Source organism: Chlamydotis macqueenii, chromosome 9, assembly GCF_036417535.1.
Source record: "Chlamydotis macqueenii isolate bChlMac1 chromosome 9, bChlMac1.mat, whole genome shotgun sequence".
Taxonomy (NCBI): Eukaryota; Metazoa; Chordata; class Aves; order Otidiformes; family Otididae; genus Chlamydotis; species Chlamydotis macqueenii.
This window is the reverse complement of record NC_141564.1, coordinates 2,807,849-2,827,023: the sequence shown is the minus strand read 5'-3', so window position 1 is coordinate 2,827,023 and position 19,175 is coordinate 2,807,849.

Genomic DNA, 19,175 nt, shown 5'->3' with positions numbered 1-19,175 from the left:
AAAAACTCCCCCAGTAAGGAGGGTGTCAGGCATTGTGGAATGAATGGGAGGAAACTGGGAGAAATTATTAGTTTTTCTTCAACTGCAGCTTCTCCGGAGCAATGGAGATGGGCTGAGCACACCACAGATGACAGCCTCTACCAGAAACGGGAACGTTCAAACCTGATTTTACTGGATCAGCACCGAGAGCCCGAGACAGTAGCTGCTAACAAAGTCATTGTGTTCAGCTTGCATGCTGCCCATCACTGTAGCTGCTCTCATTTGCCGGGCTGAGAGGGGATTCACATGAGTGTGGCCAGCCTGGGTTAACTCTGCAGTGAAGATTTATATCCACATATACCAAAACCATCTCAAGAAACCAACACAGCTTCTCTGACTGTGTGAACACCATGGCATACATGCACTACAGGAAGCTGACACTAAACTCTTTTAATTAAGATGGTGCTATAAAGGAGAAGGCACAAAGAAAAGTTTAAAGATGAGGCTGTTGTGCACAGATGAGACAAATTTATCCACCCATCAGGTAGCTGATACGAGCAGCAAATGAACACGGCCAGCAATGAAAGTAAATAATGACTGTCAGTTCAAAGGAGACTTGGATCCATGTTTGTGGAAGAAACAGAAGCCGCAGCCACCAATTGAACTTGTTAGTTCGCAGCGGTGACAGATTGGTTGATTAGATTTTTTTCAGGGTTAGTAAGGGCAGGCCTCAATGGGTCAATAAGCCTTCTCATCTTTTATGCCTTCTCCCAGGATGTAAACTAAGCATTAGACAGTCAAAACAACAAAGCAAAAAACCCAAAGAGGTGTGATGAGGATCACTGGTTCCTCAGTAGCTGCTTTCCCTTGCCATGAGGTTGATGTGATGAGCTGTGGATTCTGCAGCAGAGCCTGGATGTAGAACACTGAAGGCCAAAGCCTTTCATTTGGATCCAAGAACATTTGGGTGGTATAAGGGTGAAAGACAAGTAGAAGTTAAAATGAAAAGTAAGGAGACAACTGAGAAATGTTAAAGCCTACGGTCTTCACCTTTCTCCCTTCTTTTTCTGAGCAATACAAGTCACAAAGAACATGACACCGTTCAAAGGAAACATGTCCCACAGAGCATCAGGGGAATCAATTTATTTTACTGCAGTCTTGCCTGACTGTAAACGGACAGAGTGTGAAATCAAAGCAGAACTGCAGCAGATGATTCTCAAGAGGGAGCAGAAAGGCAGAATATGCAGAAATCATTTGTCCAAGAGTGAACAAACACCCCAAAATTCAGACCTTGAGAAAGATGTAGATCCTGGCACCCTCCTGGGAAGCAGCTCAGCAATAACTGTGCAAAGGAGGAGACTAAGGCAAGAAGCCTTTAGGTCGGTGAAAACTAGCAGAAGGTACGCATCCTCTGGCACGGAAAGGAAAATAAGTAGGCAAGGAAAAGGGCAGACATTTCTCCGTTGTACAGGGGGAGTAGCAAGTGTAGAAGGTATCCAGATGCTCGGATGATGAAAAACTAGACTCCGGGCTGATTTTTAGGGAGAGAAGCACTGTCTATAGGTGTTCAGTGGCAGAATTTGCCCCTAAATTGCAGATCGAAGGCCAGTCAGTGTAAACAAGTCGTTTGTAACCGAAGCCAACTGCACGCCCGTGTAACACAAATGAACTAAACAGATTACACGGCTCGCAGCAAGTGTGAAACCGAAGGGATTTTCAGAGGTCCGTCCCCAACGCTGGTCTACCCAGAGCCAGTGTATATCTAACCTGTTTTTCAGAGACTCCAGGGAGAAGGTTTTCTAAGCCTTCCTCTGTTAGCTGAGTTATCCCTCATATTGGCAGGTTTTCCAGAAAATGCAAATCTTTCTATTAAAATCAAAGTGCAATAAAACTTTACGTTCACAGCAGCCTAAAATTTTACAACTATAATCCAGTCATCCAATCAGCTGTATTTAAAACACTTTGCATGGTAACAGGAAGCTCTTTAAGTCTTAAAAATAATTGCTTGGTTAAAAGTCACTAGATTGAGTAACCACACTTCCACAGTTGATTCCAATTTTCTATAACAAGGAAAGCGTTCCTGGAAATATGATTCTTATTGTTACTTAATGTTGATGAGCTAGTCAACCAAAACTAATTAGTTCTAGAATGGAAAAGTTGTATATGTGAGTTAGGCACGGTCTCTGGAAAAAAGCATTGCTGGAGGTCAATCCTCTTTTATGGGATAAATGCAGGAAAGGCAGATAGTCTGGTTTTAGAGTCTACAAAATCCATCCAGGTACCACTGCACCTTTACCGTTGCACTCTAATAGAAGGAAAGCAATGCAATGGCAATTATTTTTAAAAGGGCAGGCAGCAAGAACTAAGGAATTACTTCCCAATTTTGGAACAGCCTTTGTGATGTTCATGAGATGTAGGTCATTCCAACTTGTCTTCACTTGGCCTGAGCACCACAGGGCTGATGTGTTCAAAGTGAGTTATGTCAGCAGGTAACAACAGCCATTTCAGACTGTCTTCTGCTTTGGCCTTGATCATACCATGGACTGAGTCTTACTTGAAGAAAACTAGTAATAAGTTCAAGATACTCTGCCAAATTATGGAATGAAGATGTGTATAACTAGGCAACAGCTATGAGTTATTTAGCAAACTATCCTCCTGTATTAAAGATGCACTGTCAGCCCTCAAGAACTAAGCACATGCAAATGCTTAGAAAACTAATTCTGCAAATAATTGCTGTTGATCCAGCTCAGTATATAAAGGAATAGTTTATGACTCTGAAGCAATCTTAGACAAAAATAATCTGTTATTTTAAGTGTTACATAGTACTGTTTACTTTTTCATGTATCAAATTCCTTTTTATCAAGGTGATACAATCAAGTAGAAATGTTAACTTAACTAATTAGAGGAAAGAGAGACCCCAGAAGCTGATATGCCAATCTTAAAATAAATGCTTAACCAAGTGAGTTTAAATGTTCCCAGGAACACTCCCATTTCACTTCATTAACCCCAGAGGGTGCCTGACCTGAGTAGTTTTGATTAGACTGCTAGGTGCAGAGCAGATGAAGCGGCATCCTAATTGACTGCAGAGAAAAACAAATTTTTAAATAAATTTTTAAAAAACCACACAAACAGAAAACACACACTGACTTAGTGGCAAAATTTCTTGGAAAGCCCAGAAGCTGCAGCTCAGTCATCAAGATGACCAGGTTATTTCCTGTGTAGTCCCAGCCATGCAGCGATGCTTTAACTTGGAAGAGTTTCTGCTCAATCACATGTGAAAGTCATCATGGGAACTGGAAGGAGACATTTTATAAATGGCAAAAAAACTTGCTACAGGCACAGTCACCAATTTGCAGCCTAACCCCATCCAGGGACATGTAAACCCTAGAGCGAGATGTGATTCAAGAAGTTCTGAGTCACCAAACTATTGTTACAGCTATTCGTTCTGGCCCAAAATTTTCCACTTGTGGCTTTTCCATTTTTCAGCAGGTTTGAGAGGTATTGTTTTCATGGCAACTTTCCGCAGGGGTCAGGGGCGAACACTTTTACCAGCTCTCACTAGAAGGATGGAAAAAGAAGACAGAAGAATTTCCAAAAGATCTGGACAAGTTTGGCTAAATGTAAACACAGTTGAATTACATGAATCACTGAGAATTGTTAATCAAAGCACAGTTTCCCCTAAACCATGAGAGATTCCTGAAGCACCAGAACTGTTTGAAGTAGGAGTGAACACAGATTTCAAGTCCTCAAGATGAGCATTTTATCCAGCAATAAATAACGTGTAATGTAAGAACTGTAGATCTCAAATCTGCAAACAAGGGTGATGTCCAAGTGGAGAAAACTGATGATGAACAGAGGTTACAGAAACAAATCCTTCCGCATCAGAAACTAACGTGATACAGGCAGAGAAAGAGGTCCGCGTATCCGAATGGCATTAAACTCAGAGGAATTTGGAAACTTTCAGAAAATGCTGAGTGTCCAAACCTGAGCACAAAACTAATTGAAGAAATGGAATTCAAGAAGTTCAAACAAACAAAGCACAGACTTTCATATTTTTAATTTGTGCAAATGCAGAAAAACACAGTGAAATTAATCTGTTCTGCACTGGGTGGTACCCAAGTCCCCAGAGCTTTAAGCACTTTATGACCAGTCTTTCTGTAAATTACAGAAATTCAGCTCACAGTTGGCTGACAGGTGTCCTGTTTGCTGACTCAAAAAGGATTTACAGATGTAAGTTTAAAAAAAAAAAAAAAAAAAAAAAGGAAGTAAGGGATGGAGGTTTTGGGTTGTTTTTTGTTTTTTTTTTTTTTTATATAAACCAGCAACAATTATCTTCTAGCAATGGTGAAAAATTATTCAGATTGAGAATAAAGAATTGCCTTTGCAGGAATTTGTGGAAAAATAGAAGTAAATCACGAAAACATGTTTTCATTTTCTTTCCTCAAAGTCCTCAGCCACATACAAAATAATTCAATTCAATGGAAGTGAAGGAAATTTCTTACAAGTGCATCTAAGGGACACTGGACAGATCCTTTGCTGGTGTAAAACAGTGAAGCAATGGGGGCTTCAGGGAAAGAAGAGTGATTTGCAGTAGACGTGGGTCTGAGTAAGAGAGATCCCAACTAAAATAATAACGGACATATATCTCCAAGAAATTTATTTTAGACTAAATTCCTATAGTAAGTATTTATGAAGGATGGCATTTTTGGTCTATGCTGATGCAAATCTAATGATCAGTAACAGAACTGGTAGGCACAAGCCTCATGGATCAAATTCCTCCCTCAGTCAGTCCATTAGCTGGAGTGACCAGTGTTCTGAATTTGAAAGCCTCGTGCTGTCTGGCACACTTAACCCCACCTCTCGTCCCTCTGAAAAGTAACAAGTATTTTGGAAAAAAAGAAAAAAAAGTTAAAACCCACAAAATTTCTGTTAATTGCAACATAAGAGAATTAGGCAGAGATAACCTCTCCTGAGGTCACACTGTCCATTACAATTAAATAAAAAGTGGGAAAAAAATTAGAAAACTGAAAGGACTTTATCAGACAAAACAAAACAAATGTTACAGGCACAGTCAGCTCTCAATTCTCACATGGCTCCATTGGCTGCAGCAAGGTTTGGAAAGTAATCAGGTGATATTAAGAAATCAGGATAACCAAGACCAGTTGGTTAACTGGTTGATCAGGATAACTAGTCCAAGATCCAAACTTAAAATGGTGAAGAGGTGGCAATGAGAGTAAAGATTGCTGTAGTACAGCTACAGAAGTGCTCTCCTGCCTGTGAGCTGCTCAAGGCAAGAGTAGTACGGAGATGTTTAAATGTGTATTTGGTGTTCACGTTTATGGGATGCTGTACAGCTTAAATAGATGCTGCCATTGCACACAAAGGACATTCATACACCAAGCAAAGTGCTAGGTTCCCGAGTGAGTCACACAGTAAGAGCAGTCTCACAAGCTTCACTTCCTGAGACACGCCATCGCCAGCCCAGCTCCAATGGATAAAGATAAAAAAAAAAAAGAAAAAAAGAAATAGAAAGCGGGGACACAATTTGTGGATTAAGCCCTCCTTCTAGCTTGTGCGTTATTGATGGAGGAGAAGCAGGTAGGGGAAGCCCAAGCCAGGATGAGACCTTGACTGTGGACTCGCAGAGAATCCCAACAAGTGCACAGGGAAGCCATACCAGCACTGCAATCAGCTCTGACAAAGCTGATGGTTTCTGAGGTCTCCATGTTCCAAACACAGGACAAAACCTGAAGCAGCTCCAATGTGAGAAGAGATCAGTAACAGCAGAACTGCAGGCGCAGAGAGCTGTGAAATCCATGGTCTGTCACACACAAAAGAGGCAAAGGTCCCATCCAGTCACAGCATCTCTTCCTTGCAGTGTGTATATTTACACAATTTCAATCATAAGTCATACCAGGACAAACATACACAAGTGTAAGAAAAATCCATTGGTTAAACAGCTTTTAAAAGTGGCTGGGAATATGATCAGAAGCGTTGGATTCCTGCACTTTCTCCCGGCACGATTGTGCCATCAGACACAAATCATGATTAATACCAATGCCATTCACCCTACTCCTAATTCTCTTGAGCAAAAAGAAATCTGTTTTCTACGTGACACAGTGGTGTAATTCAGAGCTGGCACAACAGGCTCACAATAATCTTCACTCATAAGCTTAAAACACCGAACACACTCCAAGGTACAGCCTTCCAAAACGAGGAACATTGTGTTTTGCGCAGTTGACTGCAGTCAAACAGTTTCAAGAATGAGAAGTTGTATTCCCTGAGATTTTTCTGATGGAGAGTTGCTTGTTTGCCTTTTTTATTAAACCCGTTTATTAGTATCTCTCTCTATACCGATAGAATACCTATGTGTAACAAAGCAGCTGAAAGCACGTCACATCAGGCAGGATACAGCTCGTTTTCAAAGCATCATTTTAAATGCATATCACCAAAACATTCAAAGCATTGATATAAAGGTTTAATGAAAAATATTTTCTCTGTATACAGAAAGCCTTGCCTCTCACCAAACCACTCTGCTCAGTGCCCGAAGCTGCTTGCCATGAGGAGGAGCCTCCCTGTGCCAAGTTTAAACTTGGATTCTCACAAATGAGCTGCGCATCCAAGCTGATGTTAATATAAACCTAGAGAAAAAAGTTGGCTTGTGTCCTCTGCATCCTGATCTTGTAGCAATGAAACCAAAGGCCTGTGTACACACAAGGATGCAGGATCAAAGCATACAGATGAAAGGTAGAAAAACATTTTTTTGTTGTTTAGAAAAAACACTTTTTTCTTTTTTAAAAAGAAATATTTAAAAAAAAAAAAACACTAAAGGGACTTGAGAGAGCAGTTAGATTCCATTTTGCTCAGAATTCCAAGACTGGAATCAAGCTTCACAATTCAGCAGGGCAGTTTTCTCTAAACGACCACAAAAAGAATTGTCATTTTCTAGCGAGCTCCTGTGAAAGGCCGGAACCCTGCCAGGCTAATGGGGCTCACCGCTGCGGGCAGATGACGCTCCTCTCCCCCGGGCCCATCAGGATTAGCGCCGATAAGCAAAGATGAGAGAACTCATGAGAGGGTCTGACAGTGCCGCTCCACCGCAATTAACTCATTCCCTCAAAACACAGCGGTGCGGGTGAATCAGCAAATACCAGGGAGATGGAGGAAAGAGGAGACAGTGTTTCACCAGAACTTCTGACTATCTGCTCTAAATAAAGCCACATGACGCTGCGTGACTGAGTTGTTTATGTGATTATCCAGTGATTCTGTGCATCAAAAAGTTTCATAGACTTCTTTAATAAAAATGCTCCGCTGGAAATAAAACTAATACATCTTTACCTAGAGACAGTTTATTAGGAGAAAAAAAACTCTCGAGTCTTCACATTATTTCAAACTGATTTTTTTTTTTCCTTCCTTCCCCCTAAAAAATGACAGTGTGGAATTGCTTGGTTTGCCAAGGTGACTGTGGATCACAACACTGACAGGTTTTGCTGAAGCGGGGACCACGTTCAGCACATTAGGAGCCTGGGTTCTGTTTCAGCAGTCTGTTACCCCTACCATCATGCCCTTTCCAAATTGCAGATCCTCTGTACCTGATCCTCTCATGACAACCCTGGGTGGTCACACCATGTATTAAATACAGATTTAAGTGTGTTACCACATTGGGACACCTCAGTGACTCAAGGCAAAGGATAAGCTTTTGATGGCTGTGCCAATAAAAATGCACCAATATTCATCCTCTTCAGGACACAGGAGGTAGCAATAGTGTCATCAGCTGCTCCTACTAGCCAAGGAATGCTTTGCTAGGACAGAAAACAAGGACAGCTACCCCAGCACAGCATATCGGGCCTGACCATCGGCTTCTAAATGAGCCAGAAAAATTACGATTTTCTTTTGGATTACTGAACGTACATTGAGTATCTTCTTGTATACATGAGGATACCTAGCTATGTGACCTCAGTTGTCAGAATCTTTTATCTTTGTGTTAATTTTATGACCCCTTTGGTTCTTTTTCTGCTCACAGGATGAAAGCAAATCTATGGCAGTGAGGGGTCGCTGCCAAAGGTCATCTATATTTAATGCACTTTCACTTGCTGGGTCACATAGCATTCCCAGGCTGAAAAGAAGGCTCTGTTGCTGGGACTTAAGAGAAAAAAAAAAAAAAAAAAAAAAAAAAAAATGTTGAAGGTAGTGTACAGTCACACTACAAGCAGTTGTCACCAAGTCCTTACTGTGCCTTCTAATTTTTTCAGAATAACTAGAAAAGTTAGAAGGTTTCCTCTAAGCGCGCCGTTCTGTTATGGGGGAACTAGCTTTGGAGGCCTCACGTTAATTCCATTAGAAAATGAAACAAGCCCACAGGATTCACTTATTCCCAGTAGTATGAGCTCCGCTAATTCAGTAAGCTTACGTACACAGCAAAGGATTTGTTAATACACATGCCACACAGAAAATAAATAAAAAGTCAGCCCGTTTCAGCTGCTTAAGTTTGTACTACATGTTGGGGCACTTACCAAGGTTCCAAGTTCGGGAAGCACGCCTGCTCAAGAAAACACGGCAGCATATGTTTAACTTCAAGCATGTGCTTGCCAAGTCCCCCTGCACTCGTACACACGACCAACAAAAAGACTTGGGTCTTGGTGTGCTCCTCTGAATGCAGGCCAGAGGACACTTGAATGGTTCAATAAAGTCATTTTAGACGTTCCTCTGATGAGAAAAAGGTTTTCTGTCAAAATATCGGGCTCTATCTGCCTACGCATGCAAGTCTGCCACAGATGAAGTGACGAAAGCTTGCAGCATTTGACATACAAATTAGAGAGCCAAGAAGGTAGAGACATGTATAGCACCAGGCCGGCTTTAATTCAAGCACAAGTCATTTTTCTGGAATGCAACAGCGGTCACCGCCGTGACGTTTGCCATGCATGAATAACTACAGCAGAATAGTGCTCTTAAGGCCCACAGCTGCCTACAGGCTCCAGAAGAACTTGGTCATGTACAATATGTATTTTAGACTCTCCATGGAAGCAGAACATTTAATTTGTAGAGGTCAGAGCTTTAAGTAATCAAAATGGATCTATAACATAAGATTCAGTTCTAGACGTAACTCAAGTTAGCAACATCAGAACGTAGCCAAATCAGCTTACTGCAAATTTACACTAGGATGAGGGCAGCCCAAGATACCAGGGAACGACAGACCCTAATATGCTAAAACACACACACACACACGCATATATACACATACGCGTATAAAGCGGAGAACAGCCTAATATTTATCAGCAGGGGGTTAATCAGAAGTAGACCTTCTCACAGACCAGTTCGAGAAAGCTACAGTCTGAGTTTGCAAACGCAAAGCGGAAACCGCAGCATGCCTGTATTTCAGTGAAGCCTTTAGTAGAGTATCTCAAAATTCTCAAAAAAAAAAAAAACCAACCCTCACACATCAGCTGCAGTGCATTACGGAGGGCCACAGTAAATAGCAAAAGGTAGGGGAACTAAAGCAGGAGCTGCGATCTACTTGGGTTTAGCATGGAAGAAGAAACAAGAAGCTTCTTAGTAAGATCACCAGATGAATAGTATTAATTCATGTCTCCTCTTGCCAAGAGAAAAAGGTTCATTTTTTTGCCCCTCTCTCCACACTGATGTGTCAGAGGCCTTGCTCATTGCCCAGAGTAGGCATTCAACTCCCAAGGCTGCGCATCGGGCTCGTACCACGCCTCCAAACCTACAACTTCTAACTCTAGCTGGTTCACCGATGGAGGAGCCGATGGACCTAACGTGGAGTTACAGAAACACCGTCACAGCTGAGGATGTGCCTACAGTGCTGCAGCATCCCCGCGTCCCCTCTCGGTCGATCTCCTCAGCAAGCACATACGGGCTTTGACACACAGGAGAAGAAAAGCTAATGTCACCAGCATGCCCTGTGGGTAATGTTGACAAAGAGACATTTTTACTGCTGGATGGAGATAGGAGAGGAAAAAAAAAAAAAGAAGTCTCTCCTTGTTGGCATACACCCCCACACACACACACACAGCCGCGCACTCTGCAAAATTGTTTGAAGAGCTTGTGGTCTTGTTGTTAAATGAGTTGTGAATGTTTCCAAAAAAGCCTGAGCGCTAGACAATGGCAGCACATGGCTGAAGAATGTTTAAGGGATTTATGCTGATCTGATAATTGCCTGGTAAGACAAAAGCAGAAACAGCTTACAGAAAGAAAGGACATGAGTTTCAGTGAAGTTCACAAAAAAAAAAAAAAAAAAAAAAAAAATCAATCTTTAATTTTTAAGATGGCATAGCATACACTGCAAAGAATCAAAAAAACACTGACTGCAAGATAAAAACAGAAAGGGTCCTCTGTCAGGAGAGTAAATGCACATTTACAGACCCTGACAGAGGACAGACATCCGCAACTCCGCGTTCAGAAAAGTCAGCCTCCCCCCTTGCTCCGAGCCATTACAAGACACCCAACTGAGAGCAATTTTCATTTCATACACTCCGAAGGCAGGAGCATTATGTGAACACCGATGACCTGAACTTTCCTTTTTCCACCCCAGACTTTCTAGATGAGGCAGCCAGGACACGTATAACATAGACGAAACACTGATTTGTGCAAGAACTGCAACTCCGGTCTTGTTTCTATAGTCAAAACCATTTAAATTGGAGTTGGATGAACCCAGCAAAAATACATCTGTGAGCATTTGCTGGCCTGTCACAACGCTTACGTTCATACACTTCCCCATCAGCATTCTGCACACATCCCACCCCCACATTCAGACAAAAGGAGTGGCCTCCGGCTCAGATGGTCCCCAACCAACAAATCCTTCGAGGCTGGGCAAGAACCTCAAAAAAAGTATCACCTTGTTCTTACCACCTTCCTTTAGCACAGCTATCAGAGAGAGCGTGCTACAATCAGAGCCGGCAAGGCTATTTCTACAAATATCTATGCTGGTAAGCAGGAGGAAAATTTTAGTTTTATGAAGAGGATTATGCATACCATCAGCCTCCCGGCTTGCACACACACGGACACTTAACACATCCCATCAGGAGACAGGAACAACAACATCTGATGGCCCAGCTTGGGCTGAACACATATAAAGACTTTTTCTAAATATTGAAAGAATTAAAAAACTAAACATCCCTAAAATAGTCAACATGTAATTTTGAACACTACACACTTAAGAAAAAAAAAAAATTATTCACCTTATATTTTCACCAGCTGAAAAAGTTAGCACATTTGTGAAAATGTATTTGCTCTATTTTGGTTTTGTATGCCTGTTCAGGAGGAAATCAGAGCCTACCTACCACCTGAAAACAATTACTGTGCTCAGAGAGCCCTCCGCGCAGCCACGGGATCTGTAACACATAACGTGCAGTGTATCTGAGCAGTCCTATACACTGTAAAGACCACGAATCTCAATTGATTCTCAAATGAGTCTCAAAGACCCTGGATAAGGCAGCAAAAATATTAAATTCTCAGAAAAATACACACATGTGCTAGCACAAAGCAGGGTCATACCACACACATGATAGCACAAAGCGATAAGCACTGTGCTTTTACATTAAGCACAGCAACATGTTCTGGGTCAGAACTCTTATTTTCCTCAATACTTATTCTATTAATTTTTCTCCCGCTTAATAAATCGAATGGCAACCTCACATATTCAGTACAACTCCCAATGAAGCTTGCACAACATTTCAGCAAATATTTATTGCAGGTAGAGAGGAGTCACCCCTCTGTTAGTTTTGTGATCAGCTGTGGTTCCCATTCATTAGGGCCAAAACATACATTTCCACGAGAAACTGGAAAAGATAAATACATATAAAAGAGATTGTCGTCCTTTCCTTTTCTAATTCACTGAATATTCAACCTGGTCTTCCACTGGGTGCATTTTAATTACATTTTGCAGATGGTTTTTTGAATCTTTCGCCATAGCATGTGAAATTAATTTTTGAGGGGAGGGAATGCAAGAGGAACTTGTCTATATTTACATGTTAAAGAGCATTTGCTGTTCTAGGCATGGTGAAACGCGTTCTGCTGTTGGAGGGAGGCACTTTGCAGGGACGCTACACACCAGTTTCCAGGTTTGAACGTAGCAGCGACAGCGTTTCCCTTTGTGTGCATCCAGAGTCTCGACGTAGATCCCCATTCTTGTTCCACCAAACTGGAAGCAAAAGCTAAAAATGGCCACTTTTCACTGCCATTTTAGAGCTTACAAGATTTCTCCAATATTTAGAAAAGCCACATTCCAGCAACAAATGGATTACAAGAGAAAGAACCAAAAAAAAAAAAAAAACCAACAAAAATAAACCCCCACTAAACCAAAGAAACCGAAACTTCTTCTCCATTACCTATTTTAAGCAATGCTTTGATTTACTGTGAGGGGCACAGCCAAACAAGATAAACGTGTAGATCTTCCCTTCAGATGTAGGCAGCAGAGACAGTCCGGTGCATTTTTGCAGAGTATTTTGGTTTAAGGAGTTCAAAGAATACTTTCTTCTTCAAAGTCAAATTTCACCACCACCGGCCGGGTCATGTTCCACTTCTTATTTCGGTTCCTATCCTCGATGAACTCCTCGTAAGGATCTTTCTTTGAAATAGCTTTCTTGGAGCGTACATAACCAAAAAAGACAGTTAGTGCCAGGAAAGAGTAAAACAACATGACAAAGAGGATGAAGAAATAGGCGTTGTCATATGGTTTGTATTGTGGCTCTTTCTGCTCCGTAGCGTTTTTCCTTGCGTCCAGGTTCCTCTCCAGAAGTCGCAGAACGCATTGCGAGATGAGGGAAGCTAAAGCTGTTTGGTTCATGTCAGGCAATTAAAAAGCGTGGTAGAAAACACGGAGGGGAGCGAGCGACCAGGGGCCCCAAGCGATGCTTCATTGAATTGGGAATCTATCTGCCGGCTTTAATGGGAGCTGGATCTGGCCTGGATTATTTCCTCTTTTGGTAAGGAATGCTGTTAAGCACTTATTGGGTCTCAGGGATTTGATAATGAGGCATTTGGCTGATAAGCCTGCCTTGCCAGTGAACTGAAGGCTATTAATAATAATAACGGCACACTAACAAATCCCAAGACATACATCTGCCAGGCAGTTTGAAATGGGAGTGGGTTCCCCTCCTCTCTCCCCCTCTATATTTGGGGAGCAAATCCGCTCAGGGCACTAGTGAAAGGATCGTAAAAGCACTGGTGGGATGTGATAGATGTGTGGGGACCAGCACTGGGGGTAAGAAAGGCTTGCTGAATACCGATACGGCATTTCAGTCCGTTGCCACCTACAAGTTAAACGTGAAAACTTCAGTTTCGACTCAGATCGGACAGGCTCAGAGCTTAAGCGGGAAGCTGAATGATGCAACCTTGTCTGTGTAAGGATTAGGACTGGCAGTCTGTAGCTGTGTGCTGCCACGAATACGTACCGCACCGGAAAGATGCGAGAGTAATATCCAAACTGAAAAGATCCGCCTATAACACCGTTCTGGAAAATGAAACCCTTGACAAGTGGCCTACACTGAGTATTTTCAGACAAGGAGCAAGGGGGTTAAGGCTTCTCCAGAGTGGTTTGTCACAGGTCACGTCTGCTCACGTGATAACAGCAGAGCAGTGCTCCCTGGATCCCTGCTTCCTATTGCGCTTTACAGGCCAGGTCACTCCAAAGTAAATTGTTGTTTTACGAAGCAGTGAAACCTTATCTCACAAAAAAAAAAAGCCCTTATTGCCACAAACGACAATGCCAGCTGTTCCTTCCTGTGATCTGAATTCGGAGGAGTACGCGCCACGACTTTGAAGTGGAGAGCACATCACTGGAGTCACAGTTTGCCAGCTCGGCGCTGTTTCTTTAGGCCTGACCCCCTGAACTGATTGTACGATGACTAATTCACATGCTAAGATTGCAGTATATCGGTATCACCAAACAGCCTGCCTTTGTCATTAAGGGGTTCTTGTAAAGAGAAAGATGAAAGTGAAGTCTGTAATTTTATATGAGCAGACTATGGTACAAGTACATTTAGAACACGCAGCTTCTAGAAGAAATGTTCAGCTCCACATTTTAACTATTTGTTTTTAAATTAGCTTTAAAAAAAAAAAAAAAAAGATGAAAAATTCCCATAAAGAGCAATGCCAAATCCTGTTCTTGGTTAGGGCCAAGTTATGGGAGAGATCTTACCTATTCTTGGGGGTAAAGAACAGGGGGGGAACAGGGCACCTAATCTTGTTTTGAGGAGAGAGAAGAAAAGCTTTACCATCAGTCTAACTACAAGTAAAATAAAATAATTAAACCGGTATAAAGTCCTCAGGGAAACTATGCCCAATTTATATTTGTGTAACTGGAAAAGGATTTTCACTGAGACGTTGCAACTCCTCCAGAACCCTGTGAGCTCTTACTATTTGTTTGTTTTTTAAAGAATTTGCTAGAGTAAAAAGAGCATGCAATTCTGCATAAATTAAATTGGACACGTGCTAATCTCTGAAAATTTCTTGCCTGCTTGAGAAACACATGACCTCCATTGGCCAGGTTTTTGGGGCTTCTTGGTATTGGCAAACCAAATTTTGAAGAGAGGTGAAGGGGGCGGATTAGGACACCATAACTGAGTAGAGACGCAAGTGACAAAAATCACACCAGTGAATTATTTCTTGAAATGTTTTAACTCACATTATGCCATGCAGTGAGCTGACAGCCTCACCGGTCTACACTTTTTTTTTTTTTAATATATAGTTTTTAATGAAAGGGCACACAAAGACTTGTACTTTCCTCACCTTTCAGACAGCCAGATCCACATCAGCCTAAGCCTGGAAGCTAAACTACAGTATTAATACTGGGCTACGCTTGTCAATGCCTGGGCTTCATCCCACAGGTAGCTGGCAAACTCAGCATCCAGGCATGATGAACTGGGCTCTACACCTTCCTTTCCAGACACACCAAAAGGTATCCAAGTCTCCCCACAATAGGGGCTCCTCTATGCCAGAGTAAACAACCCTCAACATTGTTGATATCACATGTCACCGCTTTCATCTTCACTACTCATGGAATCATCTCCACACCACCTAAGAAATGACAGTGCACAGAGGAAGACTTCACACTGCAGGAAAGATTTAGAGGCTTTGCATACACACATACAAGAAAACCACAAACCAAGGAACACACATACCAAACTCTTCTGCCTCCAAAATCAAACAGTTCAACTTGGCATCCAGTACTGGGACCTCAGCCACACTCACATCAGCCTTGGGAAGCATCATATCCTCCAGCCACCCAGCTTACTCCCTCCTGCTTCAGCGGGGCTGGGGAAAAAGGAGCTGCTCACTGATGGCCCATTGAGATCGCCTGGCCTGCTTTGCCCTTCCTGAAATACTCTTGCTAACCACACCTGCATCAGGAGTTAGGTGATATAACCCAATTAAAGGGAGATGTTCCTTCACCCTTCTGCTCCTCTAATGTAACCTGGTTTTATTAAAATTTATGGTATTTCTGTGTGCTGTTTCTGCATCTTGTTGAACAGATCAATGTTCTGTTAGGCTACACAAACAAACACTGCTTTAAAGTTGCTTTTACCCTCCTTTCCCCCCCCCCCCCCCTCCCCCAAACAGCTATAAGTATATAATGGTGCTTTGAACAAGATCCTAAAGAGCTATTTCCATAAAGTGGTCCAGTCCTTTTGAGAGATGTAAGTACATGAAATTCTTCAAATGCAGGGGGACAATGAATGAAGATTAAAAAGAAAGTAAAAGATTAAAAGGAAAAGACCATAAGAAAAACTCAAAGGGAGGGAAAAAGATCAAAAAGAGGATTAACCATGTTACTTGTTGTTTTTCAGAAATTAAAGAAGTATGGAGGATAAGGAATTAGTTTCCTTTTGGCCCTAGAAAAATGCCAATTATGGTAGCTAAATTGCCAGGATCACATATCAGTATGCTTTGGAAATGTGAGAAATGGATGGGAAATATAAACACAGGGCAATAGCTTACAGTTATGTTATGAATTAAGCCACAAAAATATCAAGATTTAGTCACTGAATAAGCTGCCAAAGTTAATCTTTCCTGATGAACTTGAGCAGAATCAGAATAGAAGCAACAGAGTTGTAGTTTCGCGGATCAAAATTGCCTTGTTCACTCATCTTTGCTATCTCCGGGTCCCCTGCACCTAAAATTTCCACTAAAAATCAAAGGAAAGTGCCTGGGTGGACATAAGATTGAGCTCCATATGCGTGTATTCATTTTAGGCAGTTTTTCTGAATCGAGACCAGATCTGACAAAATGCTCTGAAACTAAAGCCAGCCTAAAGCAAAGGCGGACGGGAGTGGCCTGGTTTGTATCCCAGGTGCAGTTATCGAGCAAATCCCTGGAAGCCACTCATCAGCGACGCCGATCCCATCCACGCCATGTTGCTGCTCACACATGGATCACCCGGGATGGCCGCAGCTCTGCCACCTCGCGCAGCAGCACCTGCAAAGGGAGCGGGATTTAATTTTACACGGTCCAGCAATGGCACGTGCTGTTCCCAGCCGTTCCCAAAGGACAGGCCGAGCTCTGCCCAAAGGCACCCACCTCTGCCCTGGGTGGGATCGGCTCTGCCCTGGCTGCTCCCCTCAACTCCCCCTTTCTGACCCCACACGCTCGAGGGGCCACAGCATCATCTTCCCTCCCCACCCACCCTGCACCTTCCCCGGGACCCCAGCACCCATGTGGAAAACTGTATTTGGGCTTCACCTTCAGGAGAAGCCACCCCTCAGGTTGCTCAGAGGATTCCTGCTGCCTCCCCCACCCGCTGGCAGTGAAAGCCGTGCTGCCGCCATCCCGTGTGGCACTGGAGAGACAAGATGGCCGCCCCCTCGGCCCTCACGCACTGCAGGGCGCAGTCCCACCACCGAGCACTGTCCCCCTCCCCACTCACACCTCTGATCTTCTCTAGCCCCAGCAGCGGCTGTTCGCTCTGCTCAGGGCTGCCTGCCTCCACGGCTGGTGGGTGCCACGTCCCCGCTGCTCCCCATGGGATGGGTGCTCCATGTTCTCCAGTGCTCCCCCGCCATCCCTGCCCCAGGCCCACCACCGTGCTTACAAATCCTTCTGACCTCTAAAAGAAAAGCTGAACTCCATCTTCCTTTTTAACACACATTCACTGTCTCCTTTTCAAACCAGGCAGCCCCGTTTAAAAATTTCCCTGAGGTTTCACTGCCAGGCAAAGCGGCCAGGCGCCATTTTGGAAGCACTGCAGTTTGCACAGGTGCCCCGAGGCCTGGCAGTGGGAAGCCATGGCAGTGCGGCCTGGCCCTGCTTTCCACAGCCTTGGGGCCCAGTGGTCACAGCGTAACTCTTAAAAGTATACCCACTTGAGATCATTATGAATAAATGCATATATAGAGGGGGGGAAATATCTGTGTAAATGACACCGAATCTGTGGGAAAAACACGTGGATAATTGCACAGAGGCCTAAGAAAAACTGAGAACATAATCGCGTAAAGCACAAGCGAAGATACCCGTGTGCGCACCGAAAGGAGGAGAGTGCAGGAAGAAACAAGTAGCTTAACATTTCGTTATGGCCTAAGGGACAAACTTTGCTGAAGATGAAGACACCGAATAGTTAATAAAGCTTCTGAACTGCTTCCAATTCTCAGACAAGGAAGCAATAGTTCTGCTCTTATCAGCAACTGCTCTCTCATATTTGTGTATCGAGCTGGCTTTATTAAATTATTCAGCAAAGGTCAAATGTGATGTGTCTTCCTCGTTTTATTATGATTTTTCATGACATTGCCTGAGTAGCTGAATAATAAACAGTGCATGGCAAACCGCTGCAGCGCCCAAGCTATCCGCAGGCGCTCTGGGTCATGAGCCCATGAAGTCATCACATCTGATGTGATATAAATGCACTAAGCAGAGATTTAAACTACATGTGAGCACTGCAAAGCGTCGCTTGTGGAACCACGACAGCAAAACACAACCGAGTGCCAGCACTATGTATACGTACTGATTTTGAAGCCTGCTTGTATGATAAATATTTGGTTTTCAACCTGATCGATCATCTAGCTAAAGCACTTAGCTCCCTGTGACTGTGGAGAATTTCCCAGCCTGTGATCAACTCTCTGGAAGCGCTGCGAGAGAATAGGGAGCGAAAATCTGACAGAACATGGGGCCTACTACCTACACTGACCAAAGCAGCAGGCTGTAATTTTGTTTCTTTTACAATAGATAAATACCTTGAACAGATTCAGAGCAACTCATGTGATTCTTTAAGATAACCCTGCAACTCTGCATAAATAATACGATAACATGAGCTAAAGCAGAAGACACACAAGACTTTTGCAGGCAGCGGCGAATAAGCATTGCTATGTCATATATATAATCTAAACAAAATATCTATCTCATGTTAACTAGCAATTTAATTTCGTGTAGTTGTTCATATTGTTCCAGACTGTTTTTGTCTGGCTCTAGGCAATGCCTAGACGTCATTGGAAAAGCCAAAAGAAATTAAAAATGGGATCTTCTAATCAGGATGGAGGCTTTCTCGCAATTATTAAGCAACAGAACATCGAAGTGAACAATACGAAGAGGTTTATGAGTTCAAGCTGTTCCAGATTTCTGATGGTCTCGTTGATATTGCCTTAAATCAATTTATTGCTATTTTATACAGAGATACCTTTCAGTAATCCACTTTATAGACTTTAAGGCTGGAAGACTTTATGGATAGTAAACGTGGAGAACTTTCATAGAGAACAATTTACATGCTATAGTCTGTCGTACTGCTGCGAAAATGCAAATACATCCTTGCTACATAAATTATTAGTAGCCTTTGATAATTTGGGGTGGGTTTTGGATTTCCAAAATCAAGTAACTTTGTATTTTTTCATTAAGCGCGGAGATCTAGGTTACAGACCTGTAGCCAGATTTTTTTAAGTTTGAGTTTGCCCACACCTTAACCTAGGGATTAAAAATCTAGCTCTAATGTATGTGCAGAAATAGGTTTCTGAGGACGTAGATCCTGTTTAACAACAAGCTATTTTTCAGTGAAGATTTGTAGGGCCTTTCAAAATATCCATAGAAAGATACAGTTCTACGGCATTTGTCCCAAGGACAGACGTGAGACTTTTCAGCAATACGGAGCAGAAAACCTGCTGTGATTACTGGAGTGTCGTAGTTCAGCCCCGATTGGGACCAGACTGCGCAGTCTCTCTCTCACTCCCCCCACCTTCCGAGAGAACAGGGGAGATGATATA